We start from the raw sequence: 12,575 nt of genomic DNA, 5'->3' as shown, positions 1-12,575 counted from the left end.
GGAAGGATGAATTTTCATTTTAAAAAATTGATCGTGAAATATGGAATAGGACGTGGTAAAAGGAATGTGTTTTTACTTTACAGTATTACGATCCATTGGCGTCACTGGAGCCGTTCACAGAAGTATCTGGAAATATGATGTCTTTTTCTACACACTTTGCGAAGCCGTCGGAGTCGCTGCTGTGGCCGGTGGCTGGCCGCGTGCGTGGGGCCAAGGCGGTGGTGGACACGTTGATGGCGGCCAGCCGGGCTGCAGCCGATCCGTAGTGCACGGTCATCCGGGCGTCGTAATACGGACCGGGAGGCGAGATGGTTAGAGGGCCGACTGGCCGAATGAGAACGTGTCGAGTACCAGGGGCGGCAACACTCGCAGGTGGGAATCGCATGAGTGGGGGCTCAAGTGACTCACAATAACAGGAGGTAAAGTAACAGTAAGTGATAGATACGAGTACAGACTCCCAGAGGCGTAATTGGCAATTGAAAAAACCAAGTACCAAAAGTTTTCAATACGAATAGTCAGTTTTTTTCACTCAAGGTATCTGGAAACTGCTTTCCCATAAACTGTTTTTAACAAATTTTCTTAAAACTTGAGTGCACAGTTATACAAAAGTTTGTAGCTTAACGCGTTGTGAAGCCCATGTCTATGAAATAGTGTGACTCATGAAACGTTACCCATGAGTCTGGCTGGAGATCTGCTATAATCTGTGGAAAGCCTCGCGGGTTTATAGTAGCCCTCTTTATACACACATCAAAAAAAGTATTGCATCACTTCAGTTCCGAGAGTTCCGGACCCTGTAAAGATAATTGGAATAGAGATCAACATAAACGTCATTTTCGCCCTTTTTGTGGCTCATGAATACCACACATTGCATGTTGCACCACCATACCTCGAGACTTTCAGACGTGGTGGTCCAGACTGCTGTACACACCTGTACCTCTAACACGCAGTAGCACGTCCTCTTGCATTAGAGCATGCCTGTATTCGTCGTGGCATGCTACCCACTAATTCATCAAGGTACTGTTGGTCCAGATTGCGCTGCTCCTCAACGGCGACTCGGCGTGAATCATTCAGAGTGGTCGGTGGATCACGTCGTCCATAAACTGCCCTTTTCTATCGATTCCAGGCATGTTCGATAGGGTTCATGTCTGGAGAAAATGCTGACCACTCTATTCGAGCGATGCCGTTATCCTGAAGGAAGTCATTCACAATATGGGAACGATGGGAGCGCGAATTGTAGTTCATGAAGACGAATGCCTCGCCAACATTCTGCCGATATGGTTGCATTATCGGTCGGAGGATGATATTCACGTATCGTACAGCCGTTATGGCGCCTGCCATGACCATCAGCGGCGTACGTCGGCCCCACATAATGCCACCCCAAAACAGCAGGGAACATTCACTTTGCTGTCCTCCCTGGACAATGTGTCCAAAGCGTTCAGCCTGACCGGATTGCTTCCAAACACGTCTCCGACGATTGTCTGCTTGAAAGCAAATGCAACACTCATCGGTGAAGGGAACGTGATGCCAATCCCGAGCGGTGCATTCGGCATGTTGTTGGGTCAATCTGTACCGCACTGCATGGTGTTGTGGTTGCAAAGACGGACTTCGCCATGGACGTCGGGAGTGAAGTTCTGCACCATGTAGCCTACTGCGCACAGTTTGAGTCGTGACACAACGTCCTGTGGTTGCACGAAAATCATTATTCCACATGCTGGGGATGCTCTCAGCGTTCCTTTGAGCCACAATCCGTAGGCAGCCATCATCCACTGCAATAGTAGCCTTTGGGCGGTCTGAGCGAGGCATGTCATCTCTATTTCTCCTACATGTCCAAACAACATCTCTTTCGTTCACTCCGACGCGCCTGGACACTTCCCATGTTGAGAGACCTTCTTGGCACAAAATAACAATGCGGACGCGATCGAACCGCGTTATTAACCGTCTAGGCATGGTTGAACTACAGACAACACGAGCTGTGTACGTCCTTCGTGCTGGAATGACTGGAACTGATCGGCTGTTGGACCACCTCCGTCCAATAGACGCTGCTCATACATGGTTGTTTACATCTTTGGGTGGGTTTAGTGACAGCTCTGAACAGTGTGACTGTGTCTGTGATACAATATCCACGGTCAACGTCTATCGTCAGGAGTTCTGGGAACCGGGGTGATGCAAAACTTTTTCTGATGTGTGAAGAAAATCCATACAGTGATGAGAGTGACAGTAGAACAACAGGCACAGACGTAACGCTTTAAATGACAACTCGACTGGAATAATTCTGAGTGTGTGATTCAGCAATTTGCTCAATAGCAAATCAAGTGTCAAAAGAACACAGTTTCGTGACACCCAGCAAGCAGCAAAGCTGTATTTCTGTCGCTTAATTTTGGGCATGCGTTACCGAAGTTCGAAGCCCTAGCTCCCTTTCTTTAAAAGTCTTTACTTTCTGACAGATATTTGGTCAGTTAATTAGGTCATTGTTGGCGCCTTACGGCAAGACGTGGGTAAGGGAAACGGATCATTGCAGCAAGAGAGGGACGATACATCGGTTTAGTACCGTCGTACACCTCAGTCCCGATTAATCCTGCTAGCTCCTCACCGACACAAGAAAGACAACACGGCAATAGAGTAAGTAGTGGAAGCGGGAGAGTCAAACTATTAACTGCAGTAGCATGCGATCATGGGTGCCCACTGGAAATTCCAGCAGAACTGACGCACGTGCACCGTGCCCCGTCAGTAACGTAAATAACTGCGTCGTCAGTGGCGGTGCAGGCTCACTCGGTCTACCGTAGAAATCAGTAGTTGTGTAGCCTCCCGTCGCTCGGTAGATTACGCGTTTCGGCGCTTCCGTTTGCTTAATGGCGTCGTGGCGTGGCCACTAAGCGAGTTCTTCGCAAGTCGCTGTGTTTTATTTTGGCACAAGAGATCGACCTTGTGGTGTCAGCGAGACAGTGACGTCATCGAGATACGCAAGACACATAGTAGGCGTTAAACCTCTCAATAACAAGTCGGCAAACCTTCGAAAAGTGGCAGGCGCATTTCTTAGACCACAAGGTATTCTGAAGTATTGATACAATCCAGATTGGACCACAAAAGCACTTTTAGATCTACTGTTTTTTATTCCAGTCTTTGATCACAATATCAATTCTTTAGACGATGACCGGTTTCAGCCCGTAATGACCATCCTCAGATCTGTTTTACACCATGTCCTAAAGTGATGGTGTAAAAGAGATCTGAGGATGGTCATTACGGGGTGAAACCGGTCATAGTCTAAAGAATTGATATTGCGATCAAAGACTGGAATACAAAACATTTGACAGTATTGGATCACTGTTTGTATACGCGACTACGTCGCAGTTGGTGAAACTTTTAGGGCTGTTTAGGGGTGCAATCGGAATCTGATGATATCCGGAATGCATGTCCAGGTTGGTAAAGTACTTGCAATTTACTAACCTGTCTAAGGTGGCGTAGGTACATGGCAGAGGGTATATGTCCGTTATGGTAAACTTGTTTACCGCTCTCATAACACCTTGATTTTTTGGCACGATTACAATTGGACTGGCCCAAGGGCTTGCATGGGGTTAAATTATCCCTGCACCCAATTGCTGTTGAATCGTATCTTCAATAATAGATTGTAAGTGATGGAGTAATCGATACAGATTCTGCGCTGTTACTCTAGTGTCTCCCGCGGGACAGTTGCTGGCAAGTATTGCCTTGCCTCGAACAACCACGCGTATTCTTCTAAAACTGGATGCAAAAGATTTTGCCCTACCTCTGTCAAATGTGCCAACTTCTCTTTCAACTGACTACTTATCGAACGTGCCAATGCGCAAATTATCCTCGCAGGTAACTGCTTGCGTCTTTTCTCTTGATGCTGTTTCAGGCTCGAAACTCCTTCGCCACTGGCTGGTAGTGTGCCACGTGGGGGTCCCCTTTTACTTGAGGTCTACTGAGACCTCACTCGACATGGATTTTCATAATGTCGAGAAAGTAATTCTGGGAAGCAAGTCGACTAGGAAGTCCGATCTTGGCGGTACCCGGTCTTCGACTTCAGTCCAGAGAACTTTTCCCTTTCCAGCGCTGATTGTTACAGGTGTGACAGTTTTAAGCGCTCATTTACGCCGTTCAGTTGGAACCTATGAGGCAGGCCTCCCATCACAAGTTCCTTGCGAATGAGACACACGCTCACTGTCCGGACAGTGTTGTGTATCACTGAACCGAACAATTCGCTTCCTATAATCTATCACAGCCTGATACGGTAATAGAAAATCGTTCCCCATGATGATTTCAAAATCCTGTCAGTGCTTCCTCATCCCTTCCATGTCAAAGACATTCTTTTTCCCTTCAGTGTGCAAATGTGTTGTACAAGTGCTTGCACGAATATTCATTTCGTCTCGAAGTCCACTTAAATTGTGACGTGGCGGTTTTAGCACACGCTTTTTATTATTGTAAACAAAAAGAACACTAATCTGAGCTCCGGTATCGACAAGAATTTTAACTGTCTTCCCTCTGAGCTTCCCCTCTAAAATTAAATTTGTCTCCTCAGTGGATTCTCCCCTTTTTATAGGTTTCATGTGCTTCATTGGGGAGGTGTGTGAGTGGCCGTGGACCAGTACTCCTGGTTTTGATTATTATTTTTGTTGTCTGCTGGCACGTTCCTCGTGGGGAGATTCGGCCACTTATTTTGCGGGCAACGATCCTCTTCGTGTCCGACTGTATTGCACTTCTGACAACAGGAAGCCCAACAGCGCTCGTCCGTATGGATGGGCTTGGTTCAAATGGCTCTGAGCACTATGGAAATTAACTTCTAAGGTCATCAGTCCCAGAGAACTTAGAACTACTGAAACCTAACTAACTTAAGGACATCAGACACATCCATGCCCGAGGCAGGATTCGAACCTGCGACCGTAACGGTCGCGCGGTTCCAAACTGATGCACCTAGAACCACTCGGCCACTCCGGCCGGCTATGGATGGGCTTCCCGCATCTCTGGCAATTCGTGTCATCAATGAACACATGTCGCGCGGAGGTGGATACAAATCTTCCCGCTTCCTCGTGTAATTGAGCAAGTCTTATTACTTCATGCAAGGAGGTGGTATGTCGATTGATTCCTCGTGTGAATACGTCGATTGCTCTTGTTTCAGTTTCTTCTATTAACATTTCATTACGTTTATTGTCGCCTCCTAGAATGTATGTGCGACAAGATACTGCCCTAATTCTCTCTGCAAATCCTTCAAAGTCCTCTCCACTTTTCTGTCTAAGGGTGGACAACCGATCACCGTAATAGCTAACCCTACGCTTGTCGGAATAGCGCTCTGCTAACCCTTTGCCAAGAATTCAAAAGTGGGTGCTTCCCGCAACTCGTCTATCGATTCAATAGAAGTTCGCACATCGCCCGAAACCTACACCTTCGTGGCATTTAACAAATTATGGTCTGTCCATGTCCTTATGCGTTCCATGTGCCTGACATTTCGCAAAGTTACTGTTACACTTTTGCCTGGCTTCCCAGCAAAAGAAGGTACAAAATTTACGGCTTAAAGCGTGCTGACTATATCTGGTACTACTTTCTCTGTTTCAACTCTAAGGGCTCTTGAACTGCCCACAGTCACCGCATTTTCGGCATCCCTGACTTCATGTTCACAAGTTATCGAATTAAGCCGGTCCTGTAGGTCTACTTTTTCAAGTGTCAGGATGTTTATCTGATGTTGCACTGTCATAATGCGATCAGGCTCTTTCGGGGCCGCAGTTGCAACATACGGAGTTGAAAAAAGCTGCACGTCTTCAGCGAGCCAGACAAAACAGAAAGAGTGCAGTAGCTGACTGAATATTTTCAAATGATACACCAGTGGCCTCACGATGCATTTAAACCACTGTGAGAAGCAGTTGTGGCTATGGCTCCAGGGGGTTCTGTGATGTTTAATCTACGTCTTGTAACCTTTATGTCAAAAGTAAGGTGTGATGTTTATGTCTAACAAAGAACAGTTATGTCAAGTGGTGTGCTGACTGCGTATCTGATTACGCGTATCTGCATATTTACCTCTTATTAAAACCTGTGCGCGATAATGACAAATTAGAGGTAAGTACATTCAGATCTACTCGATCTTACTCCGGCCCCGTAAATTTACATAAGTACAAAAGTGGTCCCTGTGTGGAAATAAATAAAACGGCGTGAAATAAATTTCCTACCACCTATTGGTGTCGTCTTGGATAACGCGTTGTTCTGCTCTCATCACTACTAAACTAGCTACTGTTGCAAAACCCTAAATGCAAGATATTTGACTGAGAAACGACTTGGAATTGGAATGCGGAACATGACTGGAAGGAGTGACTGTAATATCTTACTTGAAAATCTAACTATATTGCGAAACAGACATGCACTTCTTAAACCATATCATAAAAAAATATGGTTCAAATGTCTCTGAGGACTATGGGACTTAACTTCTAAGGTCATCAGTCCCGTATAACTTAGAACTACTTAAACCTAACTAACCTAAGAACATCACACACATCCATGCCCGAGGCAGGATTCTAACCTGCGACCGTAGCGGTCTTGCGGTTCCAGACTGCAGCGCCTTTAACCGCACGGCCACTTCGGCCGGCCGCAAAAGCTCAAACTAGATATAGTGGGGGTCAGTGAAGTGAAATGAAATGAAGACAAGATTTTCTGATCAGATAGGTATAGATTAACATCAACAGCAGTAGAAAATGATATAACGAGCCTAGGATTCGTTATGAATAGGATGGTAGTTCTCATCAGAATCGACAACAAACCAACGCCGACGACGATAGTTCAGGTATACATGCCGATGACGCAAGCTGAAAATGAAGAGATAGAGAAAGTATATGAGGCTATTGAAAGGGTAATGTAGTACATAAAGGGAGATGAAAATCTGATAGTGACTGAAATGGCTCTGAGCACTATGGGACTTAACGTCTAAGGTCATCAGTCCCCTAGAACTTAGAACTACTTAAAACTAACTAACCTAAGGACATCACACACGTCGATGCCCGAGGCAGGATTCAGACCTTCGACCGCAGCGGTCACGCGGTTCCAAACTGTAGCACCTAGAACCGCTCGTCCACCCCGGCCGGCCAAAATCTGATAGTCAAAGGGGACTGGAATGCAGCAGTAGGGGAATAAGTAGAAGAAACGGTTACAGGGTAATTGGTCTTGGGACAGCGAATGAAAGAGGAAAAAGCCTAAGTGAGTTGTGTCATAAATTTCAGCTAGTGATAGCGAATACTCTGTTCAAGAATCACAAGAGGAGAAGGTATACTTGGAAAATGCCTAGTGATACGGAAAGACATCAGTTACACTACATCATGGTCAGACAGAGATTCCGGAATCAGATACTGGACTGTAAGGTCTACCCAGAAGCAGGCAGTCTCAGTTCATAACGTAGTAGTGATGAGGAGTGGGCTGAAGTTTAAGAGATAGGGTAGGAAGAATCAATATGCAAAGAAGTGGGATACGGAAGAACTAAGGAGTGGCGCGATACGCTTGAAGTTCTCTGAGGCTGTAGATAAATAAATGAAGAATAGCCCAGTAGGCAGTACAGTAGAAGAGGGATGGGCGTCTCTAAAAAGGGCAATCACAGAAGTTAGAAAGATAAACGTAGGTACAAAGAAGGTAACTGTGAAGAAAGCATGGGTAATAGAAGAAATACTTCAGCTGATCGATGAAAAAAGAAAGTATAAAAATGTTCTGGGAAATTCTGGAATACAGAAATACAAGGCGCTTAGGAATGAAATAAATAGGAAGTGCAGCGAAGTTAAGACGAAATGACTGCATGAAAGATGTGAAGAAATCGAAAGAAAAATGATTGTCGGAAGGATTGACTCAGCATACAGAAAAGTGAAAATAACCTTCGGTGAAACTAAAAACAAGGGTGGTAACATTAAGAGTGCAATGGGAATTCCACTATTAAATGCAGAAGCAGGAGCCGTTAGGTGGAAAGTATACATCGACTGCTTCTATGAGGGGAAACATTTGTCTAATGTGATAGAAGAAGAAACAGAAGTCGATGCGTAACAGATAGGGGACCCAGTATTAGAATCAGAATTCAAGAGATCTTTGGATTACTGAAGGTCAAGTACGGGAGAAGGGATAGATAACATCAATCTTAGTTTCTAAAATCATCGAGGTCAGTGGCAACAAAACGACTATTCAAGTTGGTGTTGAGAATGTATGAGTCTGGCGATATACCATCTGACTTTCGGAAAAATATCATCCACAAAATTCCTAAGAGTGCAAGAGCTAACAAGTGCGAGAATTATCGCATAATCAGCTTAACAGCTCATGCATCCAAGTTACTTACAAGAATAATGTACAGAAGAACGGAAAAAAATTGAGAATGTGTTAAATGATGATCAGTTTGGCTTTATGAAAGGTAAAGACACTAAAGAGGTAATTCTGACGGTTCAGTTGATAATGGACGCAAGACTAAAGAAAAATCAAGACACGTTCATAGGATTTGTCGATCTCGAAAATGCGTTCGACTATGAAAGATGGTACAAGATGTTCGAGTTTCTAAGAAAAATAGGGGTAAGCTATAGGGGGAGACGGGTAATTTACAATATGTACAAGGGACAAGAGGGAATAATAAGAGTGGACGACCAATGCTGTCACACACCCAGAAAATTTTTTATTGAAAGAACGAAGTGCTTGGATTAGAAAAGGATGAAGGACATGGATGTAGTCTTTCACTCCTACTGTTCAACCTGTAAATCGAAGAAGCAATGATAAAAACACAGGAAACGTTCAGGAGTGGAAATAAATTCAATGGTGAAAGGATGTAAATGATTCTCTTCGCTGATGAACTTGCTATCCTGAGTGAAAGTGAAGAAGATTTAGATTTATCTGTTGAATGGAGTGAATAGTCTAATGAGTGCTGAATGTAGACTGAGGATAAATCGAAGAAAGACGAAAGTAAGGATAAGTACCAGAAATGAGAAATGCGAGAAACATAACGCTAGGATTGGTGGTAACAAAGTAGAGGAAGTTAAAGAATTCTATTACCTATGCAGCAAAATAACCAATGACGGATGGCGCAAGGAGGACATCAAAAGCAGAATAGCACTAGTAAGGACAATGAGCCGTGCGTGGCTCGTGTTCCCGCCATCATGTATTTTGCAACCTGTTTTTAACGTACTTCCGTCTCACTACGTTAATTTATATTACTACTGTCACTGAGTTGCTGCTTTGCTTGATCGTTAGCGGCTCTAGCAGCACGTATCGATATATCCCCTCTCGTAGTATCTTTGCTCGTCTGCTATTACTTCCCGGTCGTTGTCTGTCGTAAGCGAGTTCGGGTTGCGAGTTCGGGTCTGCCAGTCAGTTGGAAAGCGTCTGGAGCGCAGTCCGGACCTGCCGGTCAGGGAGCTGCAATGCGGCACTAGTGCAGTCGGGTTGGAGCAGCAGTGAGGTCTGCGTCGACATGGGTCGCTCGACCATTGCCGCCACGCATCACTTGAGCCGGACCACGCTCTTGGTGGATCGTCGGTCGGTCGTCCAACTGAACGACGTGCTTTGGCTTGCCGATCGTTCATGTGTCGTCTGTGTGTGTGTGTGTGTGTGTGTGTGTGTGAGAGAGAGAGAGAGAGAGAGAGAGAGAGAGAGAGAGAGAGTGCATCGACTCCAGATTTGTCCTCGTTCATGCTTAGTTACTGTTGGGTATCGTTCAGGTCTTAGTGCAAGTGTTTGTCAGGTTGTGTGTGTAGTGGCGTTATTTCCACTGACGACTATTTTAGATGTTGTCGGCATCCTGAGAGGAGTCCGTCGATTGGTGCGGACCAGGGAGGATAGCTCCGTGTGGCGCAGTCGCTGGGTCCGCTGGTAGTCCCTGCCCAGTGTCGGAGCGTGTGTGTAGCTGTCCGATCGCTACGAGCTTCGTGGCTCACCGATCCACAACGTCAAGGTTGAGTGATGTCTCATGTACCCAAGCCACGTCCATTCATGTTGTGTGGTTTGTTTTGGTGGTTCGCTGTTGGGGAGGCTTTCCCGTGAGCAACACCGAGTGTTTATATTGAAATTTAGCCGCCATGCGGTGGAATTAACTATATTGATTAACTACAATTCAAGTGCACCAGCGGAATTTTCTGCCTTGTGTCCGTTAGTGTCCCGGTTACCTGTCTTGGCCACTAACGTAGTTTCAGGCAGTGTCCTTTCCTCACCTGTTGTCGCTGTCGAACACCGTGTGCAGTTTCGACAGCTTAATACACACACATATTTGATTGTGGATAATTACGTCGACAACATTCTGGTGTTTGAGTTCTCAAGCAAGTCGTTTTGTCGGTCGGTCCGTGGCTGTCCCTTGGATGGGTTACCGACGGATCGAGTGTGGTTGGGCTCACTAGCTGTCTCACCTGAGTGAACGAAGGCAGGCCGACACCCTGGAGGCTTCTGAATGCCGTTGTCTTGACTGTCTTTCTCCTGGGTGTTTAATTGTCTGTTGGTAATCTATTATAGCCTATGTTTTAAAAGAAAAAACTCTTTTATTGTGTCTACGTAAATCAATTGTGGGCCTTCAGCAGCTTAAAACCTTATTCTTAGATTTAGTTAATGTGGTTGCTTTGTTTTTTCATTTAGTGTGCGTTCGGCCATTGAAAATTTAATGGTTAAAGTATTTTGAATCCTTGGAAAATCAACTGTGGGGCTTCAGCCGCTTAACGCCTTCGCAAAATATCCCCCTTAAGCTAAAACTTTGCGGCCTTCTGCCTTAAAAGATTATGAAATGTAATTGTGCCCTTCAGCCGTTTGTATTGCACCTTGTATATGTTTGTTCTATCTACATTTGCCTTGATGCTTTCCACCTAATATATATATAATTTTATTTGCTACTTTTAACTGCATTTTTATCTTGTTGATTTTTAAGATTTCTTATGTAGAGGCTTTCAGCTGTGAAAGAATTTAATTTTGAAACTAGTAGTTGTAAAGGTTCGGCTAAGTGCCGTTTTGGTTTAAAGGTGTTATTAAATAACAATAAATTACAATTTTGATTGAAACTTGGCCCTTTCCACAATCATATGGTAGTGAAACATGGACTGTGTGAAAACCAGGACAGAGGAGAATCGAATCGTTTAAGATGTGGTCCTGTAGACTAATGTAGAAAATCAGTACGACTTATAAGGTGAGGAATGAGGAGGTTCTGGACAGAATCGGAGAGCAAAGGTATATGTTGAAAACACTGACAAGGAGAAGGGACCAGACGATAGGACATCTGCCAAGACATCAGGGAATGATTTCTATGGTACTAGAGGGGAGGGAGCTGTAGAAGGCAAGAACAGTAAACGAAGACAGAGACTGGAATACATCCAGCAAATGATTGAGGACGTAGGTTGCAAGTGCTACTCTGAGATGAAGAGGTTGGCACAGGAGAGGAATTCGTGGCGGGTCGCATCAAACCAGACAGAAGACTGATGTGTCAGAAACAAAGAAAAAAAAAAAAAGACCACGACAGTAGACGACGAAGACGAGTGCCTCTGCTAACAGCCCGACGTCGCCTGCAGAGCCTCTACTGCGCTCACGAACAGAGTCCCTATACGACTGGAAAACGGTGGCCTGCTGTGATACTCCCCCACTAAGCTGTGGATCCAAGCTGTCAACAAGGCACTGTGAAAGCTCCTGGTAGCTCCATTGTGGTGTGTACTGTGTTTACATGCAAAGCACTGCGTCCTCTAGTCCAGCTGAACCGGTCGCTGACTGGCAGTCGTTATGTTCGGTTACTTCGAGACCTTTTGACGCCATTCATGGGCTTCATGTTTCCAATCGACGCTGTACTGTCACCGGGCATAGATGTTCGCGTTTGGTTTGAGGAGCGTTCTGCACAATTAGACGGAATTATTTAGCGACACAAATCGCCCACATCGAACATTTATGGGACATTATAGAGAGATCAGTTGATGCGCCGGATCCTGCACCAGCAACATTTTCGCAATTATGTACGGCTATAGACGCAACATGAATCGATATTTCTGCAGGGGACTTCCAACTACATTTGCATCTAGTGGAATGTAGTAAGTGGCCAACCTATGACTCTGGAGAAGAAGGTTGCTATGAATGAGATTTTTCACACTGCAGCGGAGTGTGAGCTGATACGAAACTTCCAGTACCTCGTCTCACAGTTTTAATCTGCCAGAAAGCTTCATAGCAGTGAACACTCCACCTCACAGTGAAAAGCTCATTCTGGATACAACACCCAGGCTGTGGCTAAGCCATGTCTCCGCAGTATCCTGTCTTCCAGGAGTGTTAGTTCTGCAAGGTTCGCAGAAGAGCTTCTGTGAAGTTTAGAAAATCAATATCATGCAAGAAGTCGTTTCCGAATAGGTAGGTTCCTTTCCGTCATACACTCCTGGAAATGGAAAAAACAACACATTGACACCGGTGTGTCACACCCACCATACTTGCTCCGGACACTGCGAGAGGGCTGTACAAGCAATGATCACACGCACGGCACAGCGGACACACCAGGAACCGCGGTGTTGGCCCTCGAATGGCGCTAGCTGCGCAGCATTTGTGCACCGCCGCCGTCAGTGTCAACCAGTTTGCCGTGGCATACGGAGCTCCATCGCAGTCTTTAACACTGG

The sequence above is a fragment of the Schistocerca nitens genome, chromosome 2, assembly GCF_023898315.1.
Source record: "Schistocerca nitens isolate TAMUIC-IGC-003100 chromosome 2, iqSchNite1.1, whole genome shotgun sequence".
Taxonomy (NCBI): domain Eukaryota; kingdom Metazoa; phylum Arthropoda; class Insecta; order Orthoptera; family Acrididae; genus Schistocerca; species Schistocerca nitens.
This window is presented reverse-complemented; position numbering follows the sequence as displayed.